This window comes from Tamandua tetradactyla, chromosome 23 (assembly GCF_023851605.1).
Source record: "Tamandua tetradactyla isolate mTamTet1 chromosome 23, mTamTet1.pri, whole genome shotgun sequence".
Classification (NCBI taxonomy): domain Eukaryota; kingdom Metazoa; phylum Chordata; class Mammalia; order Pilosa; family Myrmecophagidae; genus Tamandua; species Tamandua tetradactyla.
In genome coordinates, this window is record NC_135349.1 from 39,854,656 (window position 1) to 39,876,072 (window position 21,417).

The 21,417-nt window shown below is 43.4% G+C and overlaps 1 long non-coding RNA gene across 2 annotated transcripts; it reads left to right on the plus strand.

The window, feature by feature from the left end:
• The first annotated feature begins 275 nt into the window (after positions 1–275).
• LOC143666635 (uncharacterized) lies at positions 276–15,550 on the plus strand. 2 transcript variants are annotated; one of them, XR_013167711.1, is made up of 4 exons: positions 276–496; positions 11,974–12,176; positions 13,723–13,875; positions 14,596–15,550. It is a non-coding gene; the product is annotated as an uncharacterized LOC143666635 (long non-coding RNA). The 2 variants fall into 2 exon arrangements; XR_013167712.1 differs by lacking the exon at positions 11,974–12,176 and having other exon boundaries at positions 14,596–15,547.
• The last annotated feature ends 5,867 nt before the right edge of the window (positions 15,551–21,417 follow it).

Here is a 21,417-nt window from a genome sequence, read left to right on the forward strand (position 1 = left end):
TATATATCAAGAATCTCTCTCCATCTCCCAGTTCTGCTTTCATTCCCATTGGCTCCATTTTAGGCAAATTTTTTCCTTTTTGTAGTGAAGATGGCTACTGGCAGCTCCAGGCTATCTTCCTTGTGGCTTAATATACCAGTGGAAAGAGAGTGCTTCCTTCCCAATGGTTCCAGCCAAGTCCCCAGATTGAGGCTTACTGGCTATAATTGGGTCACAATCCAATCACTGTGGCCAAGGAGACAGTAGGTATTGATGCCAGATCTGTATCACATGACCATGACTGGAGCTAGGGGGAAGGGTCAGCATCCCTCAAAACACCTGGGCTGAGTGTGGAAAGGGCATCCCTGGAGGGACAAATGAGTCATCTGATTAGAAGAAGGGAGAATGGATGCTGAGCTTGCTAAGCAAAACCAAATAGGCCCAACATAGGGTGAGAATTGTGACAACTTTACTAGGAAAAACTCTAAGCCCAGATTCTTGATTGGGTCAGCTCTATGTAAGTAATGCTCTCATATAAATGAGAAAAAAAGTCTATGATTTCTCAAAAGCAGAGTTTCCTTCTTTCAGCTGTCAATCCACTCCCTAACACATACCTTACTCATGCTAATCCACCAACCTGCTATTGATACCTTGTGACTTAATTCCCAGAGATAGGTGTCTGCATTTAAGAGGGTGCATTATTGTCACTTAAATAACAGGATACTAAAACCTTTATAAATTGATATGCCAGACAAGAGGGAGGCAAATGTGGATGCTGAGTTTTCTTGCATAATACTCTGTGGGATGTGTTTTTCCCCCTAAGAATATTTTAGCATTAATTAAGATAAACAATGATATATGCTGAAAGACAATTAAATCTGTTCTCAGTTAAAAATGGCCTCATTGTATAAAAATAGTACCCAAATTATAGCATATAAAGATGAAGGAGGAAGAATACTGTAAACCTATAACATGATTAAAATAGAAATGCAAACTGGTGATGATGGGGCCTCCAAGAGCGCAGAGAGGAAGAGAGAGATGAGAAGAAGCAAGACATGTCATCATACTTAATTTATTCACTTCCCTTTGGGATGTTCTTTATAATACTTCTTTTTATAACTACCATTTCTTTTTTTTTTAACTATCATTTGTTATGGCATGGCTTACATATATTTTCAATGAAATTGGTGTTATTATTACCATGTCATAAGTGAGGAACTGGAGCTTCAGAGAGTTTAAGTGATACAAGCAAGTTCACACAGATAGAAATGATAGATCCAGGGTTTTGTTTCGTTTTTTGTTTTTTTGGTTTTTTTTTCCAGTTAAGGAAGCTGCAGGTTTATTGAAAGATCACATAGAAAATACAGAGTTCCCATATACCCTCTTCCATTATTAACATTTTGCATTAGTGCAGTACCCTCCCGGAACCAGGTCTGAGTTCACTTCTCTAGGCTGTTTCCCTTCTCAGATGGTCTCTTCTCTAAAAATCTACCACATCAGCTTAACTGGCTCATCTCTTCAGGCAGAAAGAGAATGAAGATAATCGCTCATGCATATCACACTTAAAGATGGTCCAGGCACTGTTTTAAGCATTTTCTCTGTCTTAGCTCATTTAATCCTTTGGGAGGTCATTACTATTAGTATCCCCATTTTGCAGATAGGGAGAGTTAAATAGTTTGTGCAAGATTGGACCTGTGTTGGGGGTTGAAATTCAAAGTAGGCCGTCTGCTTCAGAGTTCATGCCCTTAAACTGCAATGCTCTCCAGTATCTCTATTTCCTTAAGGGAGCCATCCCTGATCCTTCTCAGTGACTCCCTAGCCACATTCTTCCCAGAGTTCCTTCAGTGATGTCTTTCACAGCATCTGTATATGTGTATTCCTGTATTTTAAGAAGTGATATTTTTGTGTCTTTGTCTAAAAGCTCACCTGTAAGTCTGCAGATTCCTTGGGAGCCAGGAATTTCCAGAATCTTGGCCACTCTCATAGCTGCTAGTTAAGGCCTTGCATATTATAGATGCTGAGCAAGTGTTTAATGAGGAGGTCAATAGAGGCCAGTTAATTCCGCTTACTTCCATGGCTGTGGGCTGTATGCTGAGAACCAAGAGGTCATGGCCCATCAGTGGGTCTTTGTCCAAAGACGAACTGGACAAGGATGATGGATGGTTCTATACAAAGTCAACCTTGCCTGGAAGAATCATACAAAGTTGGGTCAAGGGTTCTCCTTTAGATACAAATGTATTCATTCTTCCTTTGTTTCACCTATTCACTCCCTCATTTACTCAACTCCTCATTGACTCATTCTCTTGCTTATTCACACATTCAACCAACACTTGCTGAGCCCTTGCACTGTGACAGATACTTTGTCAGGCCTTACTCATCGGGATGGACAAAGGAAAGACAGAAGTGCAGCTCCCAGCTTATCCAGGGCATCAGGACAGCTGTAGCATTAGCTTCTGTGGCTTCCAATCCCTCTAAACTCAAAGCAGCACCTGGAAATTGTAGGTCTATCTCATGTATGACTTTGTTGATGGTCTGGTGAGTTTGGATCGTAAGATGTCGAGCTCACTCTCTTCTCCTCGCCATCATTTTTGGACCTCTTGAATCCAATCAGCATCTGCTTTTCTTTCTGAAGAGAGGATAAGGTAAACATTTCCTTGGCCACCCTTGGCTTCTCCAAACATATTTCTTAATGACAAGAGCTTTATTGGATTTTGAAAATTATATTACTCCCCTTTAAACCATTTATCAGTTGCATACTGATGTGACAGTAAATTTACATATGTTATTTATAAGAGGGGTGCTGTTATTACCTGTTTAAAAGTGGGGAAATTCATAAGCCTTGTAAAAACAATTTGAACAATTTAGATAATGTAAGGAAACTCAATAACCAAAGTACTACTGCTTTTTTTTTAAGTTTCCTTATATGCATCTGTACCGTTTGAGTTTGCAGTACTATTTTCATGTATCTGTTATGTGTATATATACACACACAATTTCAATATATTTTGTGTATATATACACATACATATACACATACTTTCACATAAATAGAGTTATCACAAATGCTTTTTTTTGTGCACACTTTTTTGCATTTTCCTGACTTCCCTCTCTTTTCTTTCTCCAAGTAAACAATTTTAGGAAGCAAGGTGTATCTTTCTACCTCTTTGTCCAGGCTCATATAAGCATATGAAAATATGCAAATATATATATTACTTATTCCTTTATTTTAGGAAAAGGGATCTTGTGATGTATAGTCCTCTAATTCTTGCTGGTATCATGAACCAGAAAAGCACAAATAGAACCCCTGCCCTCCTAGCATCAAACTGGAATCAATTTAATGCATTGGTGTATTGGCTGCATAGTAGTCCATGGTATGGGGCACCTTGGTCTTCACTCACCATTGGGTGTTGGCTCTTCCCTGCCCATCATCAGGCACAGAACTTCTGCCCATCACCAGGCACAAAACTTCTACCCATCATCAGGCACAGAACTTCTGCCCATCACCAGGCACAGAACTTCTGCCCATCACCAGACACAGAACTTCTGGATTTCCCTCTTCCGCCATCTGGGGGTGTCTAGACTGCAGTGGGGAAGACTTGGTAGCTATTTCCTAGCCAGGACTTGAGTCCTTCCTATTCCCTTCAGGCTTCTGCTTTTGAAATCCAAAAGCCAAGAAAACATACTTTTTGTTCTTCTTTTTGCCACCATACTCTTTCTCCTGGTAGACTATGCTTGGCTGAGTAAGGGGAAAAACAGAGGCAGTGTGAGTAGGGAGGAAAGCTGAAGGAAAAAACATGTTAATATTTACAAAACTTTGTTCCCCAATTACATTAACTTTATGGCACTTTACAGTTTACGAAATCTGCTTCCCACATAGTATTAGAAATGCACACTACTTGACTGCTACCACTTCCCTTATCCTTCAAGACTCAGGATAGCTGTCCCTTTGCCAGGACAGGCAACATGGTCCACCAGACAGAACAGAGGGCACCTTCCCTGATCTCATTTTCCCTTCTATGCAAAAAAGTCTCTGGGAAAATAAGTGAGTCAGTCCAATGGATATGATTATGGGGAGACCTTCCTGTTATGAAAATTATAAGGGTAATTTTGAATCTACTCTAACTTTTTTAAAAATGCCTTTTACAAATTCTAACAATGTTAACTAATTTGCAACACATCTTTTACCAGAAATCAGTGTTTTGTAAAATTCCTATTGTTGAGGAACCCTAGGCTGTGTTTTAGGAAATGAGGTTCACCTCACCAGCATCATTCATTCCCTCTTTGTGCAACAGCCAGCCCCCACTTTTCATTTGGGATCAATCCTTCCTCCACTTTTAGCCCTAGTGAATCAAATGGGGCTTCACCTCTGGTAGAGGTGAGAGTGGAGAAACACTTGGCCTAGTCCCAAATCAGGAGTGTCACACGACCCTTGCAAAGTCAACAAAACACGTGGAGACTTTTGCTGAGAATGCTGGAAGAGAGGCATGTGCTATTTCACTGAATTTAAAGCTTTGTGGTTACAAACTGAGCATTTCTGGCAGCTCTTTTTGCTGACAGTAGGAGGGAGCTTGCTGAAAATGGAGTCAACATAGAGGGAAGCAGAACCAAGAGATGGAAAGAAAGACCTAATGAAATCATTGGAATCCTTCTATCCAGCAGTGCCCAAGACTAGATCAGCTACATGAACCAAGAAATATCTTTTTCTGCTTAAGCCAGTTTGACCTGGGCTTTCTATTTCTTGTACTAAAAGAGTTCTGATATCCATGATTCAGGAAAGAGATGCTTAACAAGCAACAGTGGATCAGAATGGGTGGGAAGAAGGCAGTCTGAACGAGCTCTGGAAGCATAGATCCCTTGCTGATTGCTGCTGTTTTAACGGGACTTAGTAGTTTCAGTGGTTGGATTTGAGGTCCAAGAATGAGATGGGCATAAATGGCAGAGCAGAGACATCCTGAGTTCCAGTCCTTTGCTTTTATCCCATACCCTACTATACAAGCCTTCTTTGTAGGTTCAAGTTGTGAGAAGTGTTCTTCATGCAAACAGTTCCAAAGCAGTAATGTTGTGTATCTCTCTCCATCTTCACCATTACTTAATGAGCCTCTCCCAATCAATACTCTTTTGTTATCTTCTTCATTCTCTGTTGATTTGGATTCCCTGGTTAAGTCCTAGGAGAGTGACTGAGAGAAGCCAGCACCACCCACATCCCTGCCAAGTCAGAAAAGGACACACACAGGGCAGCACCCACTATTTGGGTCTCCTCACTGTCATCCTGTTCAGCAATTAAAGTCAAGTTCTCCCAGGAACAAAATTCCAATTACCTCACTGCGGTGGAAGATCCAAAGTCTTCATTATTTGACAAAAGAGAGGCAACTGACTATTTGATGTCTGCATTCAGCTGCAAACTTCCAAATGGCAACGTGGGTTGGTGTTTTATAAAAAGTCATGGAGGATGAAGGACCAGCCTCTAATTACTCTCAAAAATAACAGCCAAATCCAAACTCTGTTCCCTCCGTGGGTGTGATCATAGGATGCAGGCATGGGCGCCCCCAGTGGAACGCGAGCCTGAAGACTGAAGTCAGTCTGGGGACTGACTTGGCTTTTCCAACATGCAGCAAAGCCATGTGGGCTTCAGCCGTCATCTCTTATGTCTCTTCATCCTCTTTCCCTAGATAAGAACCCAGCCTCCAGGTAAAGGAGGAACTGACCTTTCTCTGCTGAGTAAAGGGGAGTGGAGGCAAATCAGTGCCTTGCAATGTCACCCCCAGCCCACTTGCCGGGGGTCCTGGTCTGTTACTGTACTGTGCCCACCTATTGGGCAGGACAGGCTGGAGGTCACTGGGGAAACTGGTTGCCGGGGAGCTGAGATCATCTGAAGAACCAGCTCGATGAGCTCATTCTATTTTGTGCCATCCCAGTGACTTCAGCCTCATGAAACTGCTGTATCTTGACATAGCTTTGACTTTACAAGGAAACCCTCGAGAATGCTTTACCCACAAAGTAGTTAATAGTGCTTTGGGGGTCTGATGGGCCAGCTTACCACACTTAGCACTATCAGCCTGCTCTGCTCTAATACGCTTTTTCTCTATAAAATAAAACAGAGCTTTCTACTAAAAAGTTAAATAGAAGCCTCGACGAGCATTATTAACTAAGGAGCATATGCGATTGAAGGCATGATTGGAAGACAAACACCCTGTTACTCTTTGGTAACTCTCTGAGTGGTCCTTGAATATTATCCATCCCTCTTTAGAAACAAGCTAATGTTAGTCACCACTTCAAACTACATCTTAGTGTTTAATGTACATGAATGCATTTTTAAAGCTCTACTGCAACCTACAAATGTAAAAATTTAAATATCCGTCTGTTGCTTTCTCTCGGTCCTGTTGTGGATGTTTGTGCTTCCAGGAATGGCCTCCTTGGGTTTTTTTTTTCCTTTTGTCTTCCTAATCAGATGGAAAGCTGGACTCCTTCTGATGCTTTTCAGTCCCCTCTCACCTAGACACATGACAGTGAGATCACACTTAGAAGTGTAAAACTTCAAAATCCAAGCTTTTCGGAATGTAACTATTAAAAGACACATTGCAACCAGCAGAATAACGTTAAAAATAGACATAAGGAGTTTTCTCCATTGAGCTCTCATCAAAATAGTAGCCGGATGAATGGCATGGGAGATTGAAAGGGATCACTCCAGCCAGCTAAGTTCTAGAGGGTCAGAGGGAAGAGACATCCCGGGTTATTTGCAGGGATGGAGAGTTATTATACTGCCCTATGAGAAGGTGAGATGGGACAAGGAACTGTGCACCAGCGGCATTCCTAGCATAGGTCTCGGTCATTCTGACAAAATGATGCATGTGACGCTTCCTAAATAAGGGGTGAGTTGCCCAAGTGCTCAGTGGAATGGCTTCTCCTCTCTGTATTTATCTTGTGAGTATAAATACAAGACATTACCTCTGAAATTAATACCTTATGCTCTCTCCTCCACTCTTCTTTCACCTACTCTAGCAGCAACTAGATTTTACAGCATTTATTTGTTTAAGGAAAGGGTAACAGAAAAACAGAGAGAAGATTTTAAGCTTCAAAAGCCTCACATTGCAAGTTGCAAACCTTGGGCTTTTGACTTTCAAAAGTCATTCCCTAAAGGGAATCAGGGCATAGAAAAATTGATATTGGGAAAAGAAAAGTTCCCACCCCCTGTGCCCTCCCAGACTGCAAGCGTTTCTTGTGTCTGGGAAAAGGGAAGGGAAAAAGAGCAAAGGAGCTGGGACAAGGGAGGAGATTCTCTCAGGCCTTGAATGAAGGGATCCCATCCCCTGCAGAGAACCTTGAAGAGTCATGGAGTCTCCCCGTACCCCCACCACCCAAAATCTTCTCGAACAAAGACTCTGTTACCAATCCCAGGATCTGCCCAGGAGCCCAGTTAGTGCCCACGGACATCAAGTCCTTGCCATCTTCATTCCTGGGATCCTGGGGCACAAGAATACATGCTCAGAAAGCTTTAATTTTAGCTGGCTCAGAAAGTTTGTTAAAGCACAAATGGATGGGCCCCATCTCCAGAGCCTGAGAATTTGTATTTCTAACAAGTTCTCAAGTGATCACTACTTTAAAGGGAGTTAAAAAACTAAACTGTGAGGCCACCCTCTTAAATGGGCGTCTGCAGTCCCCTACCACAGCATCCAGTTCTGTCTCCAGTTTCCGTGTGAGAAAATACGGGTTCAGAGAGGGAAAGTAACTTAATCAATGTCGTACAGTCAAGAGTCATGGAGGCAGAGTTAAAGCCCAAGTCTTCTGGGTGTCCGTCCAGCTCTGTCTCCATTGCATAGCGACACTGTGGGGAGACCTCAGGTCTTGGCTGCCTTGGTGGCGCTATCTGTCCAGGTTCCAGGAGCAATCTTGGTCCAGCCAGCAATACCCTCAGGGGCTGCTGCTGATGACAGGCCCCAGATCGCACAGGAATTATGGATGCTGGTCAGACCCTTTGCTCCACAGGAGTGCAAACTGCTCTTCCAAGGGACTGCAGACCCCTGCAGCTCCTGCTATTTGAGTTATGCATTACAGCTCTCAAGGGACAGATTTATCTTGGTTTTACTCACTTCAGTAGCACAAGTTTTGCCCACTTAGTGCTTTTAGCTTTATATATCATTATCACACACTCTGCTCTACTATCACAGAGAGTTTAGCCCTTTTCACTTTAATTTCTCTCCTGGTGTTTCTGCCAGGGAACAAAAGGAAAAGCACGTGGCTCTTAGGAAGAGAGAAAGAAAAAGAGGACTAGGGTCACTAGCCATGGCGAAGAGAATGTTGGGAGCAAGCTCCGAGCGTGGACAAGAAGTATCTCCCTTTTTTCATCTCCTTTTTCGCATGAGGCAGGGTGGTGAGAGCATGGGCAGCAGAGTTCTGAGCCCATCTCCCAACCTCCTGGCAGGGTTCTGATCTTGGCTCCCACTTCCCGGCCAAGTTCTGATCCTGGCTCCCAAATCCCTGGCCTACAACCATAACATTGATTTTCCCAATAGCTAGCACTTATTCCATGCTCAGTGCAGCCTAGGCACCTTGCTGAGCACCCGACATTCATTATTACATTAGACTCCTCTCAACAACTCCACGAAATAGATACTATTGCTTTTCCATTTTATGGCTGAGGATACTGAAGCTCAGAGACTTGCCAGCTACCATGTGGTAAAGTTGAGGGGACTCAAACCCAAGACTGCTTCTCTTTCACCTTGCCACCTCTCTGTGCTGTGCAGCCTCCCTAGGGCACACTCTAATCTTTGGTGAAGGAGCTGAATTACCTCTAGTTCCATCTTTTCAGCAACTTTGTCTGGTGTCTGCATCTCCATGGCCTTCTCATACTCCGTCCCTCAAATCAGCATGCAAAGAATTATACTCAAAGCTTGGAGAAGCCTCAGCTCTCAGTGGTCTCTTAGTCTTTATAATGTGATTCCCCAGATACAGGAAGGTCCATAGGGATATTTCCAGAGCCACTGTACAGAAAAGGGGAAGCCAAGTACGGGCAAGGCACCAGCCCATTTCCTTTACCCCAGCACACACACCATTGTCTCCTCCAGCACACACACCACTGTTTCCATGAGAACAACTCCACACTTATCTGTCACATGTGCTGAGCTTCAATATGAGATTTTACTTGAAAGGCTCAGAAGACTTTTTGTTTTAATTTGGAAACTATTGATTTTGTTCAGCCTTCCTAATCTGCAGATGGGAGCAAAGCAACTCATTTGCCACCAAACTTGGAACACTGTAGATCTGGAGATGACTTAGGGACAGCAGAGATTTAACTTTGACCTGAGAATCTTCAGGGGTCCTATAGATTAGGCATCTGATATGGAATAGGTGTCAGAAAATGTCTTGGTCCGATTCTAACTTAGAGAATGAGATCTTCATGGAGTGCCTCAAAAGTGGGGTGATCTCCTGTCTCACTGTCCAGTGAGCCTCTCAGCCCATCACTTCAAATTCTGACCTCCCATGACAAGACAGGGAATGCCTGGGGAAGGTTACTTGGGAGTCAGCAGTGCTGCTAAGTTTGATTTAAATTGTTTTCGTCCAAACTTTAATTTTCCAGCCAGGCCATGATGAGAAGTCTTAGATCTCCAGACCAAAGTCCTCAACCTACTTTCTTCACCTTTCCCCATTCGGGACATGGGGGACCAGGACAAGGCGTGGGGGCAGGGAGGAGGAATGAGGGTGAGGCACCATCTTTTCTGACTCCCCTTTCCCGATTCCTGTGGCTTTGGTAGAGCCACTAATCAAATGACACCAGCTCCATCGACCGCAGCACCTGACACAAGAACTCATCAGGTTCTCCCGTTCTGATATTTCAATCTTGAACATAAACTTGTAAGGACAAAATGTGGTAGGGACACAGACATCCTTGGCAGCACTTTGGAAGGATAACCACAAATTCCTGCCACTGCAATCCCTGGAGAGGAGTTGACTCCTAAAGTTCCTGAGGATTGTTTATTCACCAGCTTCCCAGAATCCTTCGCATAAATGCCCTTTGGCTATTTCTTAAGTCAATGTTAGCTTCTGTTGCTTGCCATGACCCAAGTGACTAAAACTGACCTTATGCACAGTGGTCTCCAGAGAGCATTTGCCCAGCCCTATTAACTGGGTATCAAAGGATGCAGTCATGTACATCTTGAGCAACTTAAAGCTATGAGAAAAATGTAAAAGAAAATGTCAGATGTTAGGAAAGGAAACAAAGCTGAAAAGGTTTCCCTGCCCCTCAGACTTTATCACTAACTGAATCTTAATTTTGAGCCCACGTGTATCAGTTAGCTAATGCTAAGTAACAAACCACCCTGAAATTAGAGGCTTACAACCATAAGAATTTATTGTGGTCAGCTGGGTGGTTCTTATGTTAGCTGGGGTCTGTGGTCTGTGGTTATCTGGGCATCAGATAGATAGTGCTGCCCTAAGCTGAGCTGTCTCTCACATCTTGGAAGATTGACTGACCATAAGAGAGGGCACCTTGGCTATTCTCCACATGGACTCTCATCCTCCAGCAACCTAGGCCAGGCTTATTCATGTGGCAGAGGCAGGGCCCCAAAGGAAATAGCAGAAGTGATGGAGCTTGGAGCTATCACTTCTGCAGCATTCTACCAGACAAAGCCAGTCACAGGCTAGTCCTGATTCAAGGGGTGGAGAAATACCATGTCTTGGTAGGAGGAGCTTCAGTGTCATATTACAAAGGTCATGGAGGCTTAGAGAATCGGGACCGTTTTTTGCCAGCAATCTACCATATCATGTAAAATGACTAATATGGCTTAACAAAAAGAACCAGAAGAGGTTCACTTACTTGTCCAAAGTCACAAATTGATTCAGAACGGGGTATCTCAACCTCAGCACTACTACATTTTGGACCTGATGATTCTTGTCTGTGCACTGTAAGCGATTTAGCAGCATTCTTGGCTTCTTCCCATTCAACGCCAGGAACCTCCCCATCTCTCCAGTGTGACGGCCAGAAATGTCTCCAGACATTGCCAAATGTCTGCTGGTAGGACAGAATCACTCCTGTTTGAAAAGGAGAGCCAGAACCTGGATTTCTACACTCCTCTCCCTTGAATCCTGAGCTCTTTAGGAGAACGTAATTCCCAATAGAGTTCAGGTTGAGAAGGAGGTAGGATTTTCATTGCAGTGACCAAGGCAGCTCCCTTCTCCCCTATCTCAAGCTTTCTTTATTTACTCTGTCGTCATTCTCCTTGGGCCTGGCCTTCAACACTTCAAGGTGGTACCACGAGGCCACTTGCCCTCCCCATCCTCACTTCTCACCTTGCCAATCAGATCAGTTTCCCTGTAACAGGGAACAGTCACCCTACAAGATACGAGCAGGCTCATTTTCAATCTCCGTTAACTTTTACAGCAGTTTCTCCCATTTGCCATCCACTCTGACCGAATGTGAAAGCATTTGCTGTTTCCTGCGCTTGGTATTTTTCATCCTGTGTCAATTAGCACGACAAAGGCAATCTAATAATGATGTATGGGGTGCGCTGGCGCTCACAACTCTGCAAGGAGGGCGATGGTTAAGTAGAGGACAGTCCCTGCCCTTCCCTTGACACTGGCTGCACCCGCTTCTTCAGGATCTCTTCTTGGCCAGGAATGATTTGTTTCTAGGTGTGGTTTGACCCCACCCCAAAAAGAGGGGGTTCTATATCCAAACATGTGAGTGCTGAAGGGGGCCTTAGAGACCATTCTCGGACACATGAATTGACTTGACCCCAAAGAGATGAATTAACTTGTCTAAGGTCAGCCAGCCAGTTAATAGCAAATCTGAGATGAAAAATCAGACTTTCTGACTTCCAGACCCAAATTATTTTTATGTTCTTTTTTTTTTCTTTTTGTTTTTAAAACATACATTTCCACACACCCCCAACCACTACTTCCTAAACCACTTCACTCTTAATTGAAACTTAACCTCAAATTGTTATTGAATCCTTATATGCACAAAGCTCTGGGTTATGAGGCTCAGTATTTTTCCTGCAGGGATCACACAATCTAATTCGGGGACCTGGGAGAAGACAATTCAAAAAGAAACACACAAGTCAGGACTTGTTCTGCCCAAGAGCATTGTTGAGTGTGGCCAGGACACAGAAGCAGGAGATTTCGTCCCACGTCAGAATGTGGGCATGACTTTTGCCCTCTGCAGCTGTCCCTGGAGACAAAATGCAACCTATCATCATTTCTAGGCAAGTGATGGGAAAAACCAGACCTGAGACTTTCACCATTTACAGCCACAACCCATAGAGTGACCGAAAAATCTGATAAATTCAGGAGCAGTGCCACCTCGTGGTCATACAAGAGTGTTCTAGTTTGCTAGCTGCCAGAATGCAATATACTGGAAACCAAACGGCTTTTAAAAAGTGAATTTAATAAGTTGCTAGTTTACAGTTCTAAGGCAGTGAAAAAATGTCCCAATTAAAGCAAGTCTATAGAAGTGTCCAGTCAAAGGCATCCATCCAGGGAATGATACCTAGGTTCAAGAAGGTCAATGAAGTTCAGGGTTTCTCTGTCAAATGAGAAGGCACATGGTGAACATGGTCAGTGTTCTCTCTCATCTGGAAGGGCACATGGCCAGCACGGTGTCATCTGCTAGCTTCTTCTCCTGGGTTCCTGTTTCATGAAGCTCCCCGGGAGGCATGTTCCTTCTTCATCTCCAAAGGTCACTGGCTGGTGGACCCTGTTTCTCTTGACTATGTCTTTCTGCTCTGCTCTCTCTGAATCTTTCATTCTTCAAAATATTTCCTCTTTTATAGGACTCCAATAAACCAATCAAGACCCACCCAAATGGGTGGAGACATGTCATCACCTAATCCAGTTTAACAGCCACTCTTGACTAAATCACATCATCCAGGGAGATGATCTGATTACAGTTTCAAACATACAGTATTGAATAGGGATTATTCTACCTTTATGAAATGGGATTTAGATTAAAACATGGCTTTCCCAGGGGACATACATCCTTCCAAACCAGCACAAAGAGCCTCTTGTGAAGAAATTTTCCAAGGGTTTCTGCTGATGGTTTTGTTCTAAAAAGTGGGTTGGCTGTATAGAATGACCCTATTTATGTAAAATTGTAAAGCTAGGGATAGAGTTTCAGATAAATATATAATGGTAGGTCTGGAAGAAGCTTCACCTAAACGTTAAAAGTGCTATCTTAGTGATTTATTTCAACTGATAAATATTTTGTTCTTCGTACTTCTTATATAATTTCATTTCCTTTTTAAAGAAAAGATGACCAGAGCTCTTTTTTAACCAAGGAAAACAACAACTTTATATCCATTTTGTAGGGGAAAAATAAATGGCCACAGCCTGAGGATATTTCAGTCCAGAATAAGCCATTGGGTTACTCCTTTGTGCTGACTAACCTTCTAATGGGAATCAAACCAGTGCACAATGAAACTTAAAGAATAGCTTTAAAGGGAAGAGATGTCACACAAGGGCAAGAATAATAGCTGGACCAATAGAATAAGCACCTTACACTTAGGTAGATCCGAGCAGTTTGCAAAGCACTTTCATGACCCTTTATCTGAGTTGGTGTCCCCCCCCGTTTCCTGTTATGGAGGGATCCCCACAAAGCTCTGTTCTAATCTCTAGATGAGCCCTTCCCAAGCTACCAGTAACTTACCCTTTGTGATATTAATAAATAACACTAAAATTGATTGGAAATGATTTCAATGTCAGGCACTGTGCCAAGAAATCTGCATGTGTCACCCCCTTTAATCCCTATGACAGTTCCATGGATGGGTCTTAGGATCATCCTCATTAAACTGATGGCATAACTGAAGTTCAGAGAGCTGACATCTCAACCACTGGCTCCTGAGACCCATGAGAGCAGAAAGTAGATGTATTTGTCTTTATATCTACATGGCCCCTACACAGTTCTTGGTGAGTGAATGGTAGATGGGTGGTGTGTTGGGAAAAGCACAAGATTAAGGGGAACAAAACTTTTGCTGAATGAGCCTTTACTGAATACCCATAATGCAATAGACAGGGTGGTAGGTGCCCAGGTCCCATGGTGCTCCATTCATGGAGATAGACACCTGGAAGAGGGCCACACCTAGTGAGGCAGGACCCAAATTCTATTATCCTATTTGGTGTCACTGTTATTACAATTGCTCTCAGTGAGGATCTCTAGAAATAATTCAGTGTAATTTGGGGAGGGTTTGTTACTAATTACAGAAGTGTAGAAAGGTAAAATGCAGTGATTCTCAAACTGAGCATGCCTCAGAATCTCCTAGAGTGTTGGTTACAACGCAGGTTGCTGGCCCCCACCCTTAATTTCTAGTTCAGAAGCACTGGGGTGTGGCTTGAAATTTTGCATTTGTATAAATCCCCCAGAGATGCTGAAGCAGCTGGTGTAGGGGAACCACAAGAGTCAAGGGCCAGCGGTGACCCAGGGCCAATAGCAGTGCAAGCGCTGTTGCTCTCCAAAGCCTACCTCCAAGGAGAGGGAAGGGTGGCCTATCTGGAAAGAGAGTGCATAGGGAAAGGAGCAGGCTTTTATAGAGGAACACAGCCAAGCTGAGACTACCTTGCAGGAAAGAGGTCAAGGAAGAACTACTGCAACCTCCCTCTCCCGCTTTCGTCTGCTTTCTTTCCTCGCAGGATCCTCATTGGTTGAACCCAAGCAGAGAAGAACAGAGAGGCCCAGTGGATGAGGTTCACGGGCTCAGTCTCTCCGGGAGAGAGCAAGATGGAAACGGATGGAAGGTGGGCAAGGGCTCAGACGGAAGCTATTTGGAGCGCAATGTGTTGAGTTTAAAGTGCTGAAACAAGCAAGGGGAGATGCTCAGCAAGAAACAGGAGTACAGAAAGGAAATCACAATCGCAGCCTGCATGTCCACACTGCTGAGCCCAAGAGAGACATCCAAAGATCCACCAGCAGAACCAAGGAGAAGAGAGATCCCATGCCTTGCTCACAGAATCCGAGAGTACTGGCCCAAAAGGCCCATGGAACAGTCAGGACTAGCAGGGAGAAGAATTGAGATGAGGCTAATGCTCAGGGAGAAAACTCGAATGCACAGTGGGGTGTGGGTGAGATGAGCAAGTGGGGAGAAAGGTACCATGATACAACCCCAGAAGCACACCCGTCCAGAGAAAGCAAGAAGCTACTGCATCAAAAAGAACAAATGTGGCTCAGCAGGGCACCAGCCACCAGGGAAGTTCCATCCACACACTCGGGCAGCCTGACTCACCCACTCGACAGACAATCCCCTCTAAAGCTGTGACACCCTCTTCATGTGCCTTTGATTTCACAACTTCTCCTCCCACTCCTGTTCAGTTCCACAAAGCTTTATCAAGAATCTGCTGTTTGCCAACCACTAATTGCTGGGCGACATGGTGTTTTGAAATCTGGGAGAACGTGGAGACCTTTGTGAGAACCCCTGAGAAAACTGGGATCATCAAGGAGATCCCTCCCCTTTATTAGTTTTCCATCAACTATCTCGTGCATCAGATTTCACCATTAAAGATTCATTCCTTTGGCTTAAGGCTTTAATCCTCTATTAAATGTAAATCTCACTGGCAAGCGGTGTTCAGGGAATGAGGTCATACATTAAGCCTTATCTATCACTGACACCTCAATGAGAGTGAGTTGACAGTGTTTTCAACAGCCAGCTCTAATGGGGAGAAGGGAGATAAATGTAAAGGTACTGGGGAACTTAGCAGCAAAGGGAGAGGCTCTCAAAAAAGATAAGATCAGAAACTAACATTTATTGAGGCATTATGCTAATAAGAAAAAGAAAAATAGCTACCTTTTACTGACTGCTAAATTGTGTCAGGTTCCTGCTGTGCTTTCTACATATGGGGGAATAATTTACTGAGATAACTGTCTCTGTTTTGTTCGCATTGCTAAAAGAAGCTCAAAAGACCAAGTGGTATTTCCCCTGCCTTGCTTAAAAATCCGTTACCAAGTCCCAGCATTCAGGGTCTGTTTGCCTTCTGGCCCCATCCAGTTAGGGTGCCTTTATGTTGCAAAATACTCAAATTAAAGTGGCTTCAACAAGGAGGAAACCGAAGTCTGGAGGTGGGAGGTGCCACATTGACTGATATCTGCAAGAAGCGGGTTCCTTCCTTCCTGCAGCTCTGCCATGTTCAGCATGTCAGCCGGTGCCTTGGACTTGCCCTCCTGATTGTCACAATATGACAGCTGCAGCTTCAGCCATCGTGACATTGAGCCAAAGAATGGGAACATTCCTCCTCTGTATCATTTTTTATCATTGAGGACTTGGCCCCCTTCTAACTCATTGCTCCGACAGCAGAAGGAAAACCAGTAAGTGTAGTACCCCCAAGGACAGAGCTCCCAGTCCCTCCTTCATTTTTAAGCCACAGCATAAATCCCTTAGATTTTACCTATCATTGGGGATTGGCAGGGAATCTTCTAAACATGCCTGTGATTCGATTTCTCAACACTCTAGCTAATGGAGACCTAGAGCCAGATTTCCTCTCTAGTCCCCTCCCTACCCCCATCCAGCTACATTTAAAACAAATAAGGGGTTTTGGCACTTCTTGCTTTTGAATAGTGTGGGTCCAATTCATAGCACTCATCTATGTGGCTGTCACAGTCATAGCAACTGATGTGGTTGGTGTTAATTCCCCACATTACAGATGAGGTAACTGAGGTACCTCAAGAGGTTAACTTACCTTAAAAAAAAGCAACAACAAAATGGCTTGGCTGGGCCAGGATTCATACCCAGATCTCTCTGAGTCCAGAGCCAATATCACTGAGCAGGTATCTGTTGAAAAAAAAGGAGGAACAGACGGGTACAGAAAAATGTTACCAATTCCCTGATATTCTCAGCAGCTGGTCAGGACCCTGAATAGAGGTAAACAAGCTAAGACAGTGGAGAGACTGTCTTAGACAAGACGTACATTGCAAGTGATGGAAATAAATCAGCATAAGAAAAATTACAATAACAACAATAATTTGTTGGCGTGCAATTCTAGGAAGCCCACACTGTACCTGTACTTCATGTACTGTTGGATCCAGGGGCTGTCTTCCCCCAAATTTCAAGTTTCCTTTTCTGTGTTGGTTCTATCCTTAGAAATCCAGGCTAGTCCTGAATTACACTGGTAACCCCAGCAGAAATGAGACTATCTCTTCCACCATAGTTCCATTGAAAGGGCCAAGATGGTTCTCATTGGCCTGGTTGAAAGCATGCACCCATCTTGAAACAAATCACAGGAGGCAGGAAGACAACGATGGGCTGCATCTGATTCATGTCATCAGCCCTGGGCTGAAAGTAGGAGAAGGTGACACTTCAAGGGAGAACCAGGGTGATTGTACTGAGAAGAGAGAATGGCTATGAGCAGGCAAGAGCAACAGACATTCACCACAGGAGAACCCAATGTGCACGTGTGTGCATTTCCCCCCCACACACACACACGCATGATCTGTAAAGGACAGCAAATCAGGCCCCAACCAGTTCAGAACCCAGCAAGGTAAAGCAATAGGAGCACCAAAAGCCACTACACAGAGCTCACTCTCAAAAGTCCCTCTTCGAACCGTTCCTGGGTAGAGAAAGGCACCCCGTGGGCAGCAGGAACAGAAACCTGTTGAGCACCCTGTTCACTTCCCTTTAACTTTCAGCAAAGGACAGACTCCCCAGGAAATAGATCTTGGGGACAACCACTGTCTTTTCCAGACCAAGAACTATCAAGCTGGCAGTTTGGGCGTATTCCAAAGGTGTGATCACGATGGGATAATGGAAACGTGCCTGGATGGTGATGTGTTCCAGCTTGATTCTGTGGTAGAAAAGGCCCCCTTGTTCCCGACCATCTGCCACCTTGGAAATGACAGTAACAAGCTTAAGCTGCCAGATTGCTTATCTGTATATTCACATAGCAGAAACAGCAATACCATGTAAATCAGCCGAGTGGCATCACAGAAAACATATGATATATCCATGTCATCTTCCCAAATAAATAGATGTATTTAACCAATTTTTTATATTTTGTTGCATGAAGGTACAGACACTCTGTCTCCTCAGACAGTCTCTGACTCAGTGTCCAGATGCTAGTCTGCCCTAGGATGAATCAGGGGGTCCCCATATATATATATATTTTTATCTGTCCATGCCTCATGCTCTGTAGATGTTCTCCAAATATTCAATTAATACTTCTTCCCTGATCCCTGTGCCCATGACACCCAGAACTCAAAAACCAGATTTTCAATGAGCTAGAATTTAATTGGTCACACTGAAAAGTGTGAATCATGTCATTTGTTGACTTAAAGCAAAAACTCCAGCCCATCTCTGGCAAGTGTTTAGAATCTTCAGATGAGGATTTGTATGCTAACTTCACTCTTGGCTTCATCTTTTCCTTCCTACTTTCAATTTCTCTTTGCTCCACTTTCTTCATCTATTTATCTTTACTATGGCATGGTCAATATTTGTGTAAGCCAAATTAAACTCATTCTAGAATGCAGTGGCATGCAAATAAATAAATTCCATATATTATCTTTGCATGGATGGCATTACCATATACTTAGACACTCAAGTTAGAAAGATAGCAGTTATCCATCTCTCCTCTCTGTCTCTTCACCACCACCCCATTCTATTAACCAAAATTACTACTCATACTTAGCTATTTATCAGATCTATTCCTCTTAGTTTGACAAATCCACACAATGAGTAGGCTTAAACAATGAGAACGCATTGGCTCACAGTTTCAGAGCCTAGAAGGCTTCTTCCTCAGTGGATCAGTAGATTTCTTATGCTGGCTCGCCCCAATCCTTGAGGTTCCTTGACTTGTATTTCGGCCTCCCATCACATGGTAATGTCCTCTTCTTTCTGGCTTCAGTAACTTCCCTGTTCTCTTGATAAGGTCCCATAATAATCCAGATTGAGATTTACCCTCATTCAGTTGGGACATACCTTAACTAAAAATAACACCTTCAAGAGGTTTTATTTACAATGGGTCCATACTCACAGGTGTACAGAATAAAATTGAGAGCATAAGCTTGTTGGGGTACATAGCTGCAATCCCCAGTTCTCCACCCCTGCTACAGCTAAACACAAAAAGTTTTTTAATGAGTCGCCATTTCCAAGCTTGCCCTCCTTCAATCTATCTTCAGTATTGAAGCTGGTGTGATCTCCCCCAAATTCAGCCTCTTCTTGGCCTTCTCTAATTTCTTCCATGATCCCCTATCATCCACACATACCTAACAAGCTGGGGGTGCAGCACAAATAATGTGTGACCAAGGCAACCACAGTACCAACGTTTGGGAATGCTATCCCTTTTGTGTATAAATTTGAACAGGTTGGAATGGAGTGGGACAGAAATCGTTACTGTGAGAGTTGTTGTGGCCTTCTCCATGCCCTCTCTTCTAAAGAGATTCCTGTGATTACCAATGCAATTCTTGCCCATCCATCCCATAGGTCCTCAGAAATAGAAATGAGTCCTCTTTGCTAGAGAGAGACTCAGATGATCTACATAATAAAGGAATACAAAGGAGGGGAAGGGGGGCAGAACAGCATTGGGAAAGGATGCTCTGGACTAATAGGAGAACGGAGAAAGAGGGTATGAAATAAGAGCAGCTTCATGAAATTGTTGTCAAAACGTTTTTTTATCCTCCTTCACTATTTTTGAGAAATGTGAATGCAATCGATTTGCTTCTCATTTGGGTGCTATGCTAAAAAGTCAGCAAGGCAAACGGGACATACAATCAGAATACCTCTTAAGTTCTATAAAGTGTCCAATAAATGCAGCATTTGTTGAATTTTACATGTGACCAACCTAGCCAGTCTTCTTTCCAGCAATGGCTGTGATGACTGTTCTTGGATGAACACTTTACCCTGTGTGTGGTGCCTGAGTTGTATGAAAATCGCTTTCTTTAAACCCTGGAATCCCCTTTATCTCAGAGCTGTGCTCACAGGATGAGAGTTATGTGAGAAGCTGAGACTGATGGGGCATGAGCATTGGTCCTCCCAGCTTATGCTCATGTGTCCCGGGGAGCAAGAGTGGAGTTTTCAGGACCATTTATATTACCCCACTCCCTCCCTTGCATGTCACCATCTCATGCTTTTGCTTGTTTTGTACTGAGCATAAAGAGTCGAATCAGAGTAAGCCAAAAGCACAAAGGATTTGACTCCACATTAAAGTGTTTGAACTATTTAGACATTATTTCTGTTGCTGGATTGTATCTCTTTGATCTCAACTCCTCTCCCAGCCCAAGACCTGGTACAACCGGGTTTTATAAGGACTGGAAAAAGTCCATCTTTTTCACACATTTATGAGCTGGTAATTGTGCATAAGCCTGGACATACTCAAAAGAATTGATTACACAGTGGAAAGCCACCTGTGTGTGGGGGGGAAACAGGTTGACCTATGGGATGAATCACAGCCTTTTAAGAGAACACAGGTCCCACCACGTTCTAGCTTTTGTCTTTCTCTTCAACCACAATCTGGAACACACCTTCTGCTCTAGGAGCTCCAAGTCACTCAGCAGTAAACACACACACATACACCTTTTGTTTCCCTTTTCCAGTTATTTAATCACACTCACTTGCCTCCCTGTCTAACCCCAATCTATAGTAATATTTCATCAAAGTATACCTCCTCCAGGAAGCCTAATCTGACCCTTCTTCTTCAGGTGAAATTGGGAGACTTCTTTCTACCATGGTACTTACCACATATTACGAATATATCTTTGTGTTTTACCTAACCTGATATGAGAGTTATTTGCACTGAGGGGCTGCATATTATTAATTCATTTTTTAATCCCTCATACAGACCCTGATACATGACAAATGCTGGAATCTGGCTAATTTCTCAAACCTACTTGCTCCAGCTGATACCAGACACTCAGAGCTACCTGAAAATCAAAATACAGTATCGTCTTTATCGCAGGCTGGGCAGGGGCCATTAACCTCAAAATGCAAGGTTTCTGGTTAATTGCATTGGCAAGTACGGGTTAGACTAAAAACCAAACCTAGATTTCCCATCATCTCCACATCTATACCTTGAAAAGTAAGGCTGACGAGCTTCTGGGAAAAAGAAATTCTGTTATCATCATCAGCTGTAGAAAGAGTTGATAAGGCTAAATGATGGAACAGGTCCATATTTGACTTTTTCTAGATGGAGCATGCAGGGATTTTTTTTTAATGACAAAACCCCTAATGATAATAAAATGTACTGCAAAGAAACAGGCTGCAACAAAAATAAAGTGCAGATATTTTCTGAGACTCTCAGAGAGAACTGGAGTGGGGGCAGTCAGGAAAAAGCATGCGGTGGGTCATATGACCTCTCAAATATTTTTCCAGCAGGTACAAACCAAGTCTGTTGCAGGTGGAGATCCCTGGGGAGCTGTTCATCTCCACTCTACCTGAAGGTAAAGCTAAGAAAACCACAAAGCGGTGTACTGCTCAAATGAGGTTGGCCTCCATCTAAAGGTTTATATATGTGTACAAATTTGAAACTGTTAGGTAT